Genomic DNA, 19333 nt, shown 5'->3' with positions numbered 1-19333 from the left:
TCTAAATGTTCATTATGTCCAGTGACTTGAGTTGTAGTGATTCTACCATTGAGAAAGAAGAAAGATTTCCATAAAGTAATGAAAAACGATTTCCATTAATCCAATAAAAAAACAAGGTGCCAGCAGTGGGGTAGAAGATGTAGGGTAAGGGGTGGAATGGGAGGATGGGGTGAAGAGTGGGGTGTGGGGTTGGGTTAAGACATTAAGATCTTACCCTGCTTTCCCAGAGGACAGAGGTTGGTTCTCAACCTCATGTCAAGCATCTCACAACCACCTGTAGCCCTGAGCGAATCAGACACCTCTTCTGGGTCTGCAGATCCTACATGCAAGTGTACACACCCATAAACAACAACAACAACAACAATAATAAACCAGCAGGCCCTGCACCTCACCTGAGCAGGACAGTAGAGCCATTCCTGTTGGTGGTGGTGTGGGTGAGCCAGCCTTGAAGTTGTGAGCATGGTAGAGCTGCCCCATTACTCATCTGTCATGTGATGGCATAGGCAGGGGAAAGATGCCCTCCCCCTAATCCCCCTTCCCGCTCATCAATGTCTGATGCAGGTAGGAAGGCATCAAGAGAGTAGCCCCTACACCATGCTTGAGCAACACAGTAGGAATAGGTGTGGGAACCCTGAAAACAGGAGAAAAGACCCTGCCCCTTGCTCATTGCTTCAAGGGGTGAACTAGGCAGGGTAATGAAAGAGAGGTGGTAGTGAGGACAAGGAAGAGCTGGCAGACTGACCAACCCTGTAACTACCCAGGCTCAGAACCAGAGTTATGAGCTGCCCCACCCCAACATCCACCCGATCTGAGATCTGCCAGTGCCTATGAAGGGACCAGTGCTGCAGACCCAAAGCTGCAGAATCTCCACAACACCTGTTGTGCAATAACAGGATAACCAAATGGAGTTCCAGGAAGGATCTAGCATTGATAGTATAGCAGAAACCAGAGGCCTCACACCAAACCAAAGACTCTCTGCAGTGGACACTTGCAAGTAAAGATGTATGGACAAGCCGGTTTACTGCATGACTCACTGGGTCACACTACAGCCTCCATGATGAGATTGGTTTTTACTTTTACTTTTTTTTCCTTTTCATCATTTTGCCCCTGAAATTTTATTTTATCTTATTTTGAGAGGTGTTGCAAGGGCAAAGTGCAGATACAAAGAGACAGGGAAATGAATGGGATAGAGATGTATAATACACAAAAAATAAATAAAATAAAGTTAAAAACCAAAACTATCAGACACATAGTATTCATTTTCCTTTGCACAATGTTTTATAAACTTTCTAAGGAAATTAATAAATATAGAGTGAAATACGGAAAAATTCATCAGAATAGAAAGTAATTAACTAAATTAGTTAAATGAACAGGGAGGGAAAAAAACTAAACATTTGAAACAGACAGTCTGAATTTACTGCCTCATGGAATGTATTCTAGAGACAAAAAGGAAATTTGAATTTTACTAAGGTAGAGATGTCACTGGTAGTAACACTGTGATCTGAATTCCATAGTCAACGTATATCTAAGAAATTTACTTGTTTTCTTGACGGCTATGGTTTGCGTGGTGAGAGGAAGGGCCAAAACCATAAAACAGCAGAAAGAGGAAGAATGTATGGTACTTGCCTAGAACTGGGGTTGCTGCTCACAATTCTAGATACTTAAAGTCACCCCAAGGCCTCAGCACTAATGGACACTAACTATAGACCTGAAACACGGGATGAGAACCACAGCTGCAGTACTCATTTTTGCCATTCTCCTCTAAACAGTAAAGCAGAACAACTCTTCACAAATCATTTATACTGTGTGGGAATTATAAAGTCATCCATAGATGGGAACATGGGTTGTGGGTGAAGGCCATGTGCAAATGCTATCTGCACTGTGTCAGCTTGACCCAAGCTAGAGTTACTTGAGGAGAAGGAACTTCAACTGAGAAAACACCAGCATCAGATTGGCCTGTAGGGAAGCCTGGGGGGCATTTTCTTCTGAATGATGAATGATGTGGGAGACCCCAACCCAATGTAGGAGGTACCAGCTCAGGTACTGAGCAGACCATGGGAAATAAGCCAGTAATCAGTGCTCCTTCCTGGTCTCTGCTTCAGTTCTGGTCTCCATGTTCCTATTCAAGATCCTGTGTTGGCTTCTCTCAGTGATAGACAGTGATCAGGATGGATAAGTCAAATAAACTCTTTCCTCCCTAAGTTGTTCTTGGTAATGGTGCTTATCATAGCAACAGAAATCTAAGACATTTCCTACAGGAGACTTTGATGTTCTAGGGACTTTGTTCTCTGATAACTGATGATGACTGCATTCTTAGCTCTACACACTAAAAATGAGCTGGCAGTAAATTACACCCTCACCAGCGATGTCTGGATTTTTAAGTGCTATTATTCCTCAACCAGAGAAACCACCTATTGGAGAAATAGTTATTTTCAAGTGTGGAGCAGAGAAAAATATAAAGTGTTAAAAGTTATGATTGGATTTCTCCAGAGTATGGAGGAGCCCACTTGAACAGTGTCTTCCTTCGTAAACCATGACAACTTGTGAACCAAAAAAAGAGTAATGTCAGAAATGACTCAGTACATTTAAAAAGAACCCATGAATTCACATGGTATTTAGAAAGGAAGGAAAGTAAAGATGGGACCACAGAATTAGAAAATCATCTTGAAAGTTGACAGAATGATTCATGGAGACAGGAATCCTCATTATTTGTGACACCTTGGTAAAGGTTGGCAAGGAAGAACCTATTTGCACATCTCAAAATAACACTTCTCAGATCCTTTATTAATTATAAACCAAACTAGGTTCTTACAATGAAGAAATCTCCCAATCGGTGATTAAATTTAACATCACCAAGTTGAGACTTCTGACTTCATGCCACCTGGCATGAAGAACTGAGAGAATATAATCCATCCTTGGTGAGTTTTTGTGACCCAAATATTTAAACTCATCATCTTGTCTTAAAACCAATCATTAACAAACTTCAAAGTGAGATGCACTCTACCTAAAACTGATTCCAACAAAACCATCAACAGTAGGCGGTAGAAGCAGGATTGATCTGAGTTTTGGGCTAGCCAGAGTGACATCATGAGACTGTTGCAAAAGAACAAACCAGACGAAGAAAAACACACAAACATGAGAGGCTGTATAATATTACCCCTCAGTTCTAACTCTGAGAGGCTGGACAGACAGGGAGAGGGCACCAACAATGGCAAAGTGAACCTCAGGGTCTGAATCAAAAGGAATCAGTTCATTGAAAATGGCATTGTGGGAAAATTTGAATATGGACAGAAAATTTGACAAAAACATTAATTCTTACAAGTGAGGACGTTTTAGATTCAAAAAGAATATTTTGAAATGTCTACTACATACTTTAAGAATCTATATGGGAAAAGGAGAGAAACAGAGACAGAGAGACAGAGAAAGGGAAGAGGGAGGAAGAGAGAGAATGTGTGTGTGTTTGTGTGTCTGTCTGTCTGCACACATATACAGGCATATACAAAGAAAAAATAATAGCTTTGGTAAATACAGGTGAATTCAATATTTGTGTTCATTATACCAATCTTATGTCATGTCTATAGATTTCAAATTCATCAAAATGTTGGAATAAGGGAACCCGGCCCATATCCATTTAAAAATCTTTTTTGCTGACTCTGTTTTTAACTCCCCCCCCCAAAAAAAAAAACCTTTTCCTAAAGGATTGGAATAACGGTGTACACAGCATAGAATTCATGCCAGAATGATGGAGAGGGAGACAGCATAGGGAGAGGCAGTCATGTTTAGACTATTCCAAGTCAAACAGAAACCAAGTCAGTCTTTTGCCAACCAACGGCAGACTTGGCTTGGGTAAGTACTTCACCAACCATACGTTCTGGAAAGCTATGTGGTCTCTGTTTGGGGCCTTCCATGGAGATGCCTACCAGGACCCCAGACTTCTGTTGGGACAGGATGTCACAGTCCAGTGTACTTTCTGTGTACTTTCATAGCCTCTCCCATATGACTCTTCTAAATCACCTTGTTCCAGAGCTGTCTAACAAGGTCATCAAGACTAGAGAAAACAAGCACAAGATACAGAAATTAGGGAGAAGGTAGAAAAGAGATGCTTTTTCTCATTGGATTTGAACTCGGAACTGCTGACAGAAGCTATCTTGCAACCATGAGCAGCAGCTTATTAAAAAATGAATCAGGGGATAAGGGGAGATGGGGAGAGAAAAGGGAGAAGGGGAGGATGGGGGGAACTTGGGGAAACAGGAGGATTGGGATAAAGGAAGGTTGGATAGGGGAGCACGGAAGCACAATTCTTAGTTAAGGGAGCCACCTTAGGGTTGGCAAGAGACTTGAACCTAGAGTGGCTCCCAGGTGCCCAAGCCAAGGTCCCCAGTTAGTTCCTTGGGCAGCTGAGGATAGGGAACCTGAAATGACCCTAGCCTATAGCAATACTGACGAATATCTTGCATATCATCATAGAACCTTCATCTGGTGATGGATGGAGATAGAGACAGAGACCCACACTGGAGCACTGGACTGAGCTCCCAAGGTCCCAATGAGGAACAGAAGGAGGGAGAACATGAGCAAAGAAGTCGGGACCACGAGGGGTGCACCCACCCACTGAGACAGTGGAGCTGATCTATTGGGAGCTCACCAAGGCCAGTGGGACTGTGACTGAAAAAGCATGGGATAAAACTGGACTCTCTGAACATGGCAAACAATGAGGGCTGATGAGAAGCCAAGGACAATGGCACGGGGTTTTGATCCTTCTTAATGTGCTGGCTTTGTGGGAGCCTAGCCAGTTTGGATGTTCACCTTCCTAGATATGGACGGAGGGGGGAGGACCTAGGACTTACCACAGGGCAGGGAACCCTGACTGCTCTTTGGACTGGAGAGGGAGGGGGAGAGGAGTGGGGGGAGGGGGAGAAGGGTGGGGGGAGGTGGAGAAGGGTGGGAGGAGGGGGAGAAGGGTGGGAGGAGGGGGAGGGAAATGGGAGGCAGGGAGGAGGTGGAAACTTGTTTTTTTTTCTCCTTTTCTCAATAAAAAAAAGTTAAAAAAATAAAAAAATAAAAATAGATTCAGTAATCTAAAAAAAAAATGAATCAATAGCCAAAAGACCTGGGCCTTAGGAACTTGCATTATTATCCTGTGGATCAAGTAAGCATGTTTGTTGGGAGTACACAAGCCGATAAATTCCCCCTCCCTTTTTCCCTTTCCCCAAATCAAGTGATTAAGATCTCTGATGATCTGCAATTCAATCTCAATTAAAGTAACACCCTGTAAAACATGACTTCTGGGCAATCAGGTTACAGAAACAAATGCTGGCTTTCCAAATCCTTCTCTTAAATTCATGAAGGATATAAGGATATTAAGTTAGAGAAGACCTGTATAAAGAAACCTGCAGACTCTTCAAATCAGTGCATCCCAAACGGATTGACCTTGAAGTATCTATTAAAAGTTCTTATAAGTAAGGTAAGTGTGATGGGGAATAGCACTTGGGAGGTGATGGAGGGAGGAGAATCATGAGTCTAATGCCACAGTGAGTTTACTATCAACCAGAATGACAGGAAACCCTGTCTAAAAACAATACAAACCTTGCAAGCAATGTTCTACAAGAGGCATGTTTCACACACACGTGTGCATGTGTGTGTGTGTGTGTGTGTGTGTGTGTGTGTGTGTGTGTTTAAATGGCTCATTGGCTATAAAAAAAAACTCCTATATCAGTCTTAACTTCAATATGCAACATATATCTATTCCTACATTGAAATTTGGGTACATCAATTAAGTGAAAGATGGGTTCATCAAAATGTTTTCAAAGTTAGCTGGTCCCAGTGTCTATGTGGTCTACCCTGGGACAAAACTTAACGTTTTCCTATTTGCCTCCAGCAGACTGACTCACACTCCAAACCTAGGAGTTCAATTAATTGTTGAATGAATAAAATCATTAGCAATTTACTGTTTTTTTCCCCTGTGGATTTTACAATTTGTTTCTTTCCTTCATTTTCCATCCTGCTACCCATTAAATTAATGCCTTTATTGAACGGTCTGCAGTACCTCTTGGTTTTAGTCCTGGGAGTACAGAACGAGCTCAATGCTCATTAGAGTGCACACCCAGTTCAAATGATTTGTTCGCCGCAATTCTCTCTCACTCTCTAGAACGAACGGGCCTGATTATTACAGATCTCTTTAATCTCTCGTTTTCTTAGACTAAACTCTCCAAATGGCAATGTTTCTGGTCCTGTTTTACTTCGTCCTTCAATTTAAAAATGAATGGCAAGTTTACCGCACTCTTCTAAAGTACACATTGGAGAACATGATTATAGTCTATTGTGCACAGACCTCATAGAATTAATTTCATTCCTTCAAAACAGAATGTATACTTCCAGGGTATCAGGTTACTGGAACAGATGGTTTTTCTGCCCTCAATCGACTGCCAGAGCACAGTGGAGCAATGTAAGTCTTTGTCATGCTTTCTGGCCTCCAACGACAGCACAGAAATCATTAAAACATGGTGGTGCACTTGAGACTCATGGAGAAGGTGACATGGGGTTTTTAAACAACACAGAATAACGACACTGAGGAGATACCTTGGTTTCACAAAAGCCACGTTAAAATGTTTTCAGGGGAGACTGAGTCAGTGGTGGAGTGCTTGCCTAGCCTGTGTGAGGTCCTGGGTTCCATTCCTTGTCCCCCAAAAAGAAACAAAAACGTTTTCTGAGAGGACTGTCTTTCCTCCTGTTGGGTAACAGTGTCCAACATCAATATGATCGTCGCTGTTTCTTCTTATAGTATTTTACTTTGTCATGTTTGATTGTTGTCTCTTAGAAGTTTGTTCTTTTCTAATGAGAGACAGAAAGGGAGGGGAGGGGAGAGAAGAGGAGGGAAGAAGGTACTGGGAGGAACAGAGGGAGAGGGAATTATAATCAGGATACATTGTATGAGAAAAGAATGTATTTTCAAAAAAGTAAAAATAAATTTCAGTAATCATGGTATTTATGATGGCATTGTTATACTGAGCTAGTGTTGTACATACAGGCAAGATAAGCCTGAGAACTGAATTTTCAGAATGAAAAAAGAAGTTGTAGATATAAAATTGATGAAAATAAAATTTAAAACAATCTATAATTGATTTCAAATAGAAAATATCTGCATGGCGTATATTTTATGTTTACTGAAAAGACCTAAAGACTAACCCAACAGTAACCATCGCCGTACATTAGTGTAGTCTCTACAAACTGATTAAAACCAAAAAGAAACAAGAGTCCTTGAAGAAAATTTTTTATTCCAGGCTGGCAGAAACTACAAAACAGAAGCAGAAAACAGCTTATATCATATCAAAATTAAAACAAACAAAATATAAATTAAAATCAGGACAAAAGAGAGTTAAAGTACAGGATTCATAGCAATAGGACCTGGAAGCCAACTGAATGGGTTCTTACTAGGCAGAGATAGGCAATTTACAACTTTAGTGAAATAATTGAAATATCCCTAATCTCATGAATTAGTTAAAGAAAAAATGAGAGGGGTCATCAGTAGCCTTTGGGGAAGGCTAAAGAAGTAAGTGCCTAACGGATATAACTAAAACATGCAGCCTTTCCTAGAGGCTGTGCCAAGTAATTGATGGTCAGTTCCTCCTGTAACTGAAGAAATTGCAGAAAGAAAAGAGCCCACTTAGTAAACCTTGATGCATGAGCAGGGCATCCAGGCACTGGCAACTCCCGTGTGACAGACAGACATGCACTTCCACATAGAAGTGTACACTGTCGTTAGGCTACAGTCTTCTCCTACCTTCTCAACAGGAAAAATTAACTTGAATTTGGGGGCCTTTTGCCCCTATGACTTACTAGGATGTTGATGTAAATTAAACGCAAGAAACAATCCCCCAAAGTGCAAATAATCAAAATTCATCTCGCAAAACTTTAAATAACCTAAATTACTCAAGCTTTCAAAGGAGAGAAAACAGAGAAGAATACAGGAGATTGAAAGGTAATCATAATGCCTGAGCTATTGTGAGCCTGGGTCAAATCAGAAGGAAAAAGTAGGCAGTAGGAGAAATCTGGAATCTATGCATTTGAATGTAAAAAGAGATAACTGTAAACTTTTATGTGAAAATGGTACTGTGGTTTTATTTTGAAAAGCAATGTTTCTTATAGAAATACATCCAAGGATATTTAGTGATAAAATGAAGAATGATATTGGCTTTAAGATGATCCAAGTTAAGGGGGCAATAAATGAAAGAATGACCTTGAGTTGATATTATCAAAGTTGGTAACAGGACCACTGGTACTCATTATATTTTTCTTTTTTTTTTTTGCATTTAATTTTCTAAAAAAACATTCTATCATGTTTCTAGTATAAGCATGTGAAATAGGAATCAGATGTCTCTCTACCCCGGAATTCAAACCAAGTGGCCTAACTTTCTGATAAAGCTCAAGGATGTGCTTTTGAATGGAATACCTTAGTACAGAAAGGGCCTTAGGAATACAGTACATTTTTAGTTAGTGAAACTGTACAAGGTGGAAACTGAGCACACACTCAGAGCCTGAAATAGGTTTCAGGATCACACTAATTTGATATATTTTAACTTCTTCAGTATCCTCTTAAAAGCCTGACCTGTTTTTTGTTTTTGTTTTTTTTTTTAAAAAGCACTAACTGTAAAAAGCAAATGCCAGTTGCAGTGTTCTTGTGGGAGATGTAGAGCACAGGCTTAGAAGAAAAGGGGGAAGCGGCTACAGAAACACTGGGCCCGACAGCCAAGGTCTAAGATTCTAGCTCTAAGGAAAGCTAATGTGAGGAGCTCACAAAATCAAGGTCTGCCTGGGACACTGCCTGAGCAAGACCATGCTGGACGATTCTGTGAGCCCTGTCACAAACTGAAAAAGGAAAAGAAGAATGTCTATGCAGTTCAGTGCATGTGCAATGCCCCAGTGTCAATCCCGAGGTGTACAGAAGAAAACAAAGCATCATTCCAATGAATGAGAACAAGCTAAAAAGAATTTTATGCTAAATTTCCTACTGCTGAGAGTCAAGCTGATGCTCTTTCAGCTCACTGGCAGATAAGAATGACTTCTCAGTCACTAGGAACAGATTCAAACATCAAGTTTTCAAGACATCAATTAAACTACGTTTCCAGAGCTATGCAAGGAGATCATTAAGAGCACATTTCTATTATTTGGATATCATACTCTTTCCTGAGCTTCACATAAGCTAGTTTTATATTCTTGGGTGAGAACATCTATAATTTTTTGTAAGGATCAAATTCAAATCACTAGGAAACCAAGAGACTATGAATAAAACAAAAGCCAACTATCTTGAGTAATATTTGAAAAATTTCTATTAACGTGGCACCAAATATTAGAATAGTCACCATCTAGACTAATTGACCATTGCATTAGCATTAAAGAAAAAAATAGATATTTCCTAAAACTCCTTTTTTGAATCAAGGAAAGAAAAACAAGTGAGTCCATTTTCCATCCTGCCAGCCTCATCTGCCATGAAACGTGGCACCCCTACGCTCAACACCCAATTATGATTCTGATCCGTGCAATTAAATAATCAAGCCCTGATTCCAGAGCTAGCGGCTTCCTTCTACTTGTCTCATCCTAGCCTGACTTTCTGTGCTGTACAGACATTCCCTCAGCTTGTACCTCTTCCATATCGACTATCCATCCTTAACGGAAAATCCCATCCAGGCAGGGGCTGCCCACCAAGTATTTCTTACGTTGGACAAACTGATAAGTCAGACTGACATGGAGGTAATTATTGCTTTCTCTTTCTTCGAGCAAAGGGTCCCCCTCACTTTGAGTTTTCTCATCACTGTATTTCGTTCCCTCCATTAATGTCCTGGCCAACTTCCCTGTCAGCAATATCAAGAGAAAAGCATTCCAGATGTTTCTGTCTCATAGGTTTTTAGAATTTGAATTTTCACAGAAAATGGAACATGGAACATTTGAAACTACTTTAATTTAGAAGTAGTCAAAATTGGTTCTATGAACATGGATATGTTGAAATCTGGGTGACTGATTCTCCCTCCGCTGTGTCTCAATGACATGTATTGAGCTAACATCACGAGCTCCTAGCAGAGACAGGTTACAAGAAGCCCCTGACTGCCTTGATCACTGCAACTGATCCCAAGCCCAGGTGACACCAAATTGAGAAATGAGGAAATCAGAGAAGCTGTTTGATAAAAAGGACTTTAATCCACACATTCAAGAGACAACACAGATTAAGTGAGCTCAAGGGTCAATCTTATCTGCTCTCCAACAAAAATTAGTTATTAATTAAAGAAAAGTCTGGAAAAACTTGATTTAAAATGACCTTTTCCCCTTTTAACAGACCTTTTGGTCACGATGGTAGAGTTGTCTCAGGGATGGGCCAGCCACATAGTTTTCACTCTTGAAGGTAAAGCTGATAAGACATATTGCTAGTACAAAATAAATTATGTTTCTCAAATATTCACAGAAGACCGTGGTGATTTACACTAGCAGAGAAATGGATGTTACCAGAGTGCTTTTCTTCTTTAGGTGGGTGTCTTCGTCCTTGGCCCCTCAGAAAGCACTTTCACTGGCTGTCTATATGTCTACTTATGATTCTTGATAAATTTCCCGCAAGCACACTCACATGCGGGACAATGAAATCCACACTGACATTATCACCTCAAGGAAATGGACAACCGTCAGTTAGGGCTTGGTTGTATACCCTCAAGAGACTAGCTTTCACATATTAGGCAAAATGACTATATTTATCCAAACCCATTTCCACAAACGTCCCCTTAGGGCAATGTAGCCATCTTGTTTACTGTTTCCTCCTTGGACTGAGGAAATCTCAAGTGCTTAGGAAAAAATATTTCCCAAACATTAACAAGAAAGAAAAAAAAAGAAAGAAGAATGAATGGATGAGCAGACAAATGAGTGGGACTCAATGAGTACAGTGTCAAATGGGATTTCTGAGTCAGAGGAGCACGTGCGGACACGACCTGAGACGCGGGCTTGCTTCTTCATGCAATGATACCAAATAAATGCCTTTACTTTGTATTCTTTCATTGACTCCATAGGCAAAAGTGTTCTTTAAGGAGGTGCTATCATTCTAGCCCAGTCTTGCATATATTTGCATATATTCTTTGTCCAATGTTTGATAGTCTTGAAGATTTAACCTCTTCAAGATTGTGATGAGAATTTCCAAACTGCCATAGCAGGGGTACGTTTTCATAAGCCACAGATCATTATTATTAATACCTTTGACAAAAAGAAATAACGGGTATGCAACAAATTGGCAGAGACCCATTCTGAAGCCACTTGACTTCACCTAGAGAAGTCCCCCGCTGCTAAAAGGACATGAAGAAAGAATGCCAAGAGCAGGTAGGGATGGTGCGTGTTGGAACAGTTAGTGTCAACATGTGATGTTAACAAAGTGTACTGCCATTTAGATTACAGATCTAAACTACCATCTTCAATGACTACAGACAGGGAAGGATAGTTGTAAATGCTCTAGGCACAAGGACCAAATAATATACATTTCAGAAACACAGCTTCCAATAATCGGATAAAAACAAGCAAACAAAATCAAAAGAAAACAAAAACACTTTCAAATAAAATTGCAAGAACATAACTTATTCAAAAACACAAATTGTAAAAATATTCATTTCTTTTTTACTATAGGTTTAGAGAAGTTAATAGAAATTGAAGATGCAGTATGCTAAAATATTTTAGTAGCCTGATAATTAATAATTAAATAAATTAATTGTTCATGCTTTGTTCAGCCAACTTACCCCCCCCCCTTTCTTTTGGAATACCTACTAGAGGTTGCCCAAGGTAATGAGGATTCCATAATTATTTCTCTCCACAGTTCCTCACTCCATGGAGTTCCTCTAACAGGGATGGCATTTATTACATGATCACACAGATCTGTAATGTTTTAATTGTGGTAAAGTAGACCAAAAGAGACATGCATGGTGATCTAGACTAAACAATAAGGGATCGGGCTACTGTAAAAAGGCTAATAAAGATCATGGCAAGTCAACAAGGCTGGAGTTAACCAGGGGAATAGGTGTGGGGCAGCATCCAGCAAGAGGATGTGTGGGGAGATGGAACTCAGGTCAAATGAAGTGTGTATGCAGAAGGCAGTGGGGAGGCAGACAGTGGATAAACCAGAATAGGCCCTACAGAGAAGAGCCTGAACTTGGTTTTAATTGCCACACAAAAATGTGAAATAAAGGAAAGTGATTAAATGAGGAGATGTTTACTTCAGTTGGCTGGTTCATAGTTTCAATGATCAATCTGACTACGACACAGAAGAGAGAAAATGGAGCTTAGGAGGCAGATTTACAGATGTTGCAAGATTCGAATTGGGAGCCAGCAGAGGTTTAGATTAAAGCAGAAAGGGTGGGGAAGGAGAACTGATACCGACTGGAAATGCAGAATGGCTTTGACTAGCTGACGTGTCTTAAGAGCAGAATTAAGGACGGCACAGAGGCTTCTATCAAACTTACAAGGAATAGATAGGTACACGAGGAATCCAGAGGGTAACGTCATGCAATGGGTTTAGGGAATAACAGTGTTTAACACAGCAGTCACAAGACTGGAATTCTTAAATGGTGATCCACAAAGTTGGCCATTGGCTGGCATCTGGGACCTTGAATACTGGGCGCGTTCTCATTATAGCCTGATAAGAATGGCTCACAGGACTTGAAGCCTTTGGGTACTGGGTGTGTCAGAACACCTACTTTCTTTCTGAGTTCTAGGACTTTGAACACACGAAGCACAGGGGCCTCAGTGACTCACCCGCCTCCACCAAAAAGGTGAGGCTCTGAGATACCACATCCCAGATGTTACCGCATTCAGTGCTGGGAGGGAAAAACTGCTTTCCTGGCACTTCCCTTAGAGCCTGGCTTCTTCTGCACTTTGTCCCATGGGACTCCTCCATCTGCTGATGTTGCCTGGTATGCTTTCCTTGACATTAACCATAGCTGTGGGTGTGACTACGCAATGAGTCATATGAGCCCTCCCAGAGACTCACTGAACTGGGTGGTCTTGGGGACCGCCTATGAAGTTTTATTAATATTATGATAATATGGAATACAGTAGTTGAAGTTCATGGGTTAGGTCTTGGCTGCAGATCTGAGCCTATCAACGGTGGGTATTCTTCCCTGACCCAATGTCCAGTACATCTTGACATGGAGAACTGGAAGAAATTCTCAGGTACAAACTTAAGAAATGATCAATAGAAGTTATATTTTTTTTCCACATGTCCTAATGTTAAGAGGGTAAAATGCTTTGAGAGGGTCTAGAATCAGTTAGTAGCACATATCAGTACTGGAAAACAGGTCTCAAGTCGGTGGCTCCACCAGCACGCCAGTCCATGCTGAGCAGGAGGGTGCCCTTCTCGGATTACTCTTGCTTGCCCCAGAATGTGCCACATGCTTTCAGATGCCCACCATGTTGCATTTTCAATTAAAACGGCAATATGAGGCATCTTAAAAGGATGATTTCCAAGCTGCTGGGATAATAATGCCACAAACTCCACCAGATTTTATTAGAGTCAAATGACAGTATAAACCAGTAGGGAAGTATGTGCCAACTACAGAAACAGCAATGCCTCAAACTCATGGAGAACTGAACACCATCCATTTGGCTAAGAAAGGACCATGTGGCTTAAAATCATTTTTCGCAATTACTATGCTAGCTAGTTCATCGTTTTTGGCAGATATGCACCCCACACAACTGAACTCAGCTAATTTTCACTCTGCTGATCGGCAAATATGATTCCGAAAAACCACCCAGGGAGCTTTCATGAAATCTGAAGCAGTGCATCAAAAACACGAGCCCATTTGTTATTATCTATCAGCCTTGGAACCATGCGTATATATACCAAATAGGCTACACGTCCATCACAGAAGTTTTCAATTCAGACTCTAGAACGCTGGTCCCAACTGCCAGTGTCAGAGCCAAACAGCAAAACCATCAGGTATCTCTCTCTCTCAGTTTTACTTTTAATTAACACATCAAAACTGTAAAATGCAAGGAGAACCACATGGTTTTCAACTGTATTCCTGAGGCAGAAACACTCCACATCCTCCTTTCTAGTCTTCTGGAGCATCCAAAGTATCATTGGTATTTTCTGCCTCGAAATGCAGAGCTCTCTTCTACCTAATTATAACCTAGGATCCATTGATCAAACCTGTAACATCCTTGCTACAGTCAGGGTTTTCTGCCGTAGAATGCAGAGCTTCCTTCTACCTAACTATAACCTAGGATCCATGGATCCCTCCCTTCCTTTATTCTTTACTTCTTACAATAGAGCTTGCCTGTCTTGGGTAGAAAAAAAATGTGTTTTAAAAGTTATTTACTATGGGCTTCTCCAAAAATCATTATTAGCGCCTAATTATTAGACAAGCATTATCATGTAATTCTTTGTCAATTTCCTCGAGTAATGAATATTTAAATGTATGCTTCCATCCAAGCCTCATTTCTAAGCTGGATTCCTCCTATTCACCAACAGCCCAACTGCTGCATTCCAGTAAGAATATATCTTTGGTGGTAATTTCAAAATCCTCCCACAAAGAAAAATATCCCACTAAAGGGTAACTCCCACAATGCATTAAATCCATCATGAATGATGACCCTGAAGGGATGTTAATTAGTATCGGGAACTTCAGCTAGATTTTTCAAGCTTGTGTATGTAGGAAACTTCATCCAATATTGAACTGCCTGATCTATGTAAATAGCATTCTCGGAACCTTAATAAAGAGTTCTCCGTAATCTTACAGTCTTCAGAGTCAAATTACACTTTCCTTAGCAGTGATAAAATGGGCCGCTGCATCAGTTGGGTAAGTTAAAACCAATTCTACTACACAGGGCCAAACCTTTGTAGCCTTTCTACCCAGTAAGTGTTACTTTTGGCGCATCGTAAGAGGATAGCTAAGCCAGGGGTATTTTCAGGCAGTTCAATTTCAGGTTAAATGAAAATATCTTTTCATATTAACCTTTCCAGCTTCTCAGATAGAAAATACTGTCAGAAGAGAAGAGACCAAGGCAAATGAAAACTGACTAGGTGTGCTTTAAAATGACCCAGGAGTTTAAGTTTTCTTCTTCCATCTGATGACTGGGAGATGAAACAAGTTATACTCTTAGAACCTTGTGTTCAAGATAAGGCTGAGAAGGGAGATTTTTCAAAGGGAGTCCTGCACAATAGCATCACATCGGTAGGGACCTTTAAGGAATGCAAAGTCCCAGACTGTGCTGTGGGAGAAAGTAGGAGAGGATGGGCAGTCATCAGCTTTCAACCCTACATGTGACTGTGCTGCCTGCCGGCTTATGAGCCACAGCTGCAGAGAGAAGCTGGCCCCCTAGGTCTGCAGGTGCAGAGATGGGTTTAAACACCGGGCTCTACCTCCGCTTAGTAGGTGACCTTCGGCAACTTTTGTTAGGCTTTAATGTCCTCATTCATAAATCAGTGGCAATGACAATAATGCCTAACTCACTGGAACACTGGCGATAATCCGCGACATAAGAGAGTTAGCAAGAAACTTGGCATAACACGGTGAACTCATTAAATGCGGGCAATTATTCTCCCTGCTACAGAGTGATAGCAGGTTTGCTCATTCATTTATGCAACTACTATACTCAGCATTTGCCATAAATGCACATCAGAACCATCCTACTGCCTGAGGACCACTGCATACCAAAACACAAAGCATCACTGCCTGGTGATGGTGGGGCGCCGCACACATGAATGTGACCCGGCGGAAGCTTCGGCAGAGCAGCCGCTTCCCCAGCAAGCTGTGATATGTTCTTATCTCACTCCTTTCTGTCTTACTGATCTTAGGAGGCACAGATCCTGTGTTTCTAAACAGCCAGCCTATGCCACATGTCGGACAAAAGAAAGGCAGAAGCGGATGCACCAGGACACGAATTGTTCTTCCTGCACTGATCTTCTGAGTCCTACGGGTGGACCTGAGAGGTTTGCTAGGTGGAAGAATGCTCATGGTCACAGGCTCTCACTTTCTTAATGATTTATTAAGTGATTAAATAAAAAGTTGGTGGCAGGGGAACAGCATTAGCAAAACGGAATGACACTTATGTTTGAATCAATTATCTACGCAAAGTTCACTTTTCAATTGAGAAGCCAAAGAACAGTAACTATGATGTAATCTGGGTATTGGGCACTTGTGCAACGCTTCTTGTGCAAGCATTTGCTGAACTTTGCTGGTGATCTCTGGAGACACAGAATGAGTTGTGCCTCCTCTGGTGTGCACACCTGTGTGGTAGTGCACTTCAGTGTGGCGGGGGGGGGGATCATAGCTGACTCTTAAAACTAACAAGAAATTAAAGAGATAACTCTCTTTGGGTTCTAAGGTTAGATGCAAAATCATGTTTCCCAGATGACCACTTGATCACATGTTTGTGGGAAGACAGACAATGTCAAATGACACCCTATCAGCTTTTTGGTGAGGTCCCTCTGGAGAGGAGCCAATTGCTACCAGCAAATGAATAAATACGTAGAGAGCAGAACCTTCCACTCTTGTGGAATCTTCGAGTCTTCTAACTGAAAACCTGGTTATTGTAGAACAGTGGATAGCCAATACCATTCAGATTTCTGAGCCTCAGACCCAATAAGATAATAGGAGCTGTGAGAACTCAGCTCTGGGGTATCCTGTCGTGCAGCAATAGAAGAGGCACATGAATGAGCAAAACACTCTCACACCACAGTAGAGAAGAGTCTGGAATTTAAGCATGGACATACTAAGGGAAGTCATGAGGCTTGGAATACAGTTTTGCAGATTTAAGAGTCCTGGCTCTCATTTGTTTACTGTATGCCTGAAAGATATTCACAGGTCTGCAGTCTGTTTCCTGTCCTTTCCCTTAAGAGAAAAATAATAACTTAATAGGAATCTCTGAAGTATTCTGATACTCTGTTTACTATGACTAGCATTCATGACTCTGTCTTGTTTCTTTAGTCACGACTCTGTGAACGTATTTGAAGTTCTTAACGGGCAAGATCAGCATCTCTCTGGGTATCTGTCAGTAGCACAAAGGTGTAGTCGAATTCTGTGCTCATTGGAAGGCTGGGCATCGTCCTGCCCTTGTGGCATCTCAGCTCTACCAGGCTGAGTGAGCTTAGGCATGCACCTCAGATTCCTCATTCTTACAACATAGCTCATGCTAATGCATACATTCATTTACACAAACTCAGAAAACTACCCAGAGAGCACTCAGAACACTGCTTTCAGCAAACTGAGTATTTAAAGTACTTAGCACATTGAGTTTTTCTCTCAACCTTCCTTGTGCCAGGCTGAGAAAATTCAGTGGGAAAATGGGGGCTCTTTGGGAGGCAGGCATGGCAGCCTCAGTCAGCAGGCAGACCATGGTCAAAATGGAGGCCATAGGCCAGCAAGATTGCAGGTAATAAACTTGTTACCAAGCCTGATAACCAAACCCATGTTGGCTCCTTAGATGGAAGAAAACAAACTGACTTTGTGTCTTCTGACTTTCACATGCGTGTACACACACACACACACACACACACACACACACACACACTGAATAAATAAATGTAAAAAATCAAAGGTATCAACAACAACAAAATACTCAGGAGGTTCGTGGTGCTAGAGCAGTAACCCCCATTTCTCCTGGTGTCCTTTCTGTTTCACTAGTACAGTGAGAGGAATAGGGACGCGTCATATCCTACCCTTGTCCAGCACGAGATGCAGGCAGCAGTGACTCTTTCCTGGGAGAACAAATGTGGAACAAGGCGAGGACAGTCTCCCGCACCTGCTTTTATAAATGCCCATTGAGAGGCACTTTTGCTTTCCATACCACTTCTAAATTTCATTTAGAAATGGCAATTTTGTAATTTTGTCTGTGCGCACAAAGCCCCATAGCGCGTGCTAACACTAACTCTAGTGCCCCCCTCCGTGGTTCATCCCTTCTCTGTCTTAGAGCCAGCAAGCTGTCCTGTGTTATAGTCCCCTCAGATGACCCTACTGAATGATGTCTTGCTTTCCAATACCTTTGAAGTTCACACCAGGGCTCCCTTCTTTTCTCCTTAAATAGCAGAGCTCTCATGTAAAATTCTACCGGGAATCTAGCCATTTCTACAACTTCCCATCTCTACACATGTCTAGGAAAACGAAGAGATGGTAGACACATCAGCCACAAGCCTCCGCCTCCAAATAAGCATGCGTCTCCAGGGATCTAAACCAAGACCCAAGTGTAGAACCCTTCCTTAGCTCACTCTCCTCACAGCAGAGCAGATATGAAAACTACACCGATGACCAGAATGCAATGGTGAAGGGCGCCACCAGTGTGGCAGCGACGGCGGTGAACGTGGTCCCAGTAGGCTCATGTATTTGAACACTAGGTCCCAGGTGGCAATGCTGTTTGGGGGAAATTATGGAACCTTTAGGAGGTACAGCCTTGTTGGAAGGAGTATGTCATTGGGAGTGGCCTTTGATAATTTAGTTCCATGCCACTTCCAGTTCACTTCTGCTTCCTGTTTGAGGTTGAGATATGGTCTCTTAGCTTTCTACTCCTGCCACCCCACCTGTTGCTTCCTGCCCTGCCCCTCGGCCACCATAGGTTTTCCCTCTGGAACGTAAACCAAAATGAACTTTATTCCACGAGTCCCTTTTGGTCGGGGTGTCTTATCACAGCAACAAAGAAGGAACTGATGAGAGCGACTGGGGTGAAGGGACCCCCAAAACATGTGAGGGCAAGAACGTGATGCCAGAAGAGAACATGGGAAGAACTAGAGAAATCAGTCCTAGGTGCACCCTCAGTGGGACAATCCTGACCCACCAAGCAGCAAGAGCAAGGAGCTCTCCAGCCAGCCAGAATGAGAGGCTGAGTTGCAGGAAAATATGAGGAAGGGATGCGCAGCTCTGTGGATGTGTGTCTTTTCATCGGCTGGAGACATGTAGAGAATTCGAGACAGGGATTATAAAAAAAGTGCCATGGAAAACACCCTGGCAACACTTGGCAATAAAAATTTTCAAGAAAGAGAAACAAAACAGGGCTTTCTGCCGCTCACAGAGCAAACTGGTGACATATGAATTCATGATGCAGGGTGAGTAACGTCTTCTGAGCCATGTTTCAGTCATCACGAAGCAAAACTCTCAAGACTAGAGAGGTGCATTTCCAAAGGACCTAGGCTAAAGCAGACCAGCACCATGCTCTGTGGGTTCAATGAGTTTCCCTTACTGACATCCTTACACTGGCTTCCCTGAACTGTCCAAACACTTCCTGATACACAAAGGTGGCATGTCAGGGGACGCCTGCCAGCTAAGTAATTTCAATGATGTGCAAGTTTTAGCGTGCAAGCTTAGTGAGCTATACCCTATCAGAGCAC

General features: G+C 41.8%; 1 protein-coding gene across 2 annotated transcripts in view; it reads right to left on the bottom strand.

Moving 5' to 3' along the window:
• The window catches only part of Pcsk5 (proprotein convertase subtilisin/kexin type 5), a 429292-nt gene that overhangs the window by 312790 nt on the left and 97169 nt on the right, over positions 1–19333 (bottom strand). The gene's annotated exons all lie outside the window — the stretch shown is intronic.

This window comes from Microtus oregoni, unplaced genomic scaffold (assembly GCF_018167655.1).
Source record: "Microtus oregoni isolate MIOR12 unplaced genomic scaffold, Mior012 000012F_ref0000307, whole genome shotgun sequence".
Classification (NCBI taxonomy): Eukaryota; Metazoa; Chordata; class Mammalia; order Rodentia; family Cricetidae; genus Microtus; species Microtus oregoni.
Note: the sequence above shows the minus strand (reverse complement) of the source record. Positions and strands in the feature narration are given on the sequence as shown.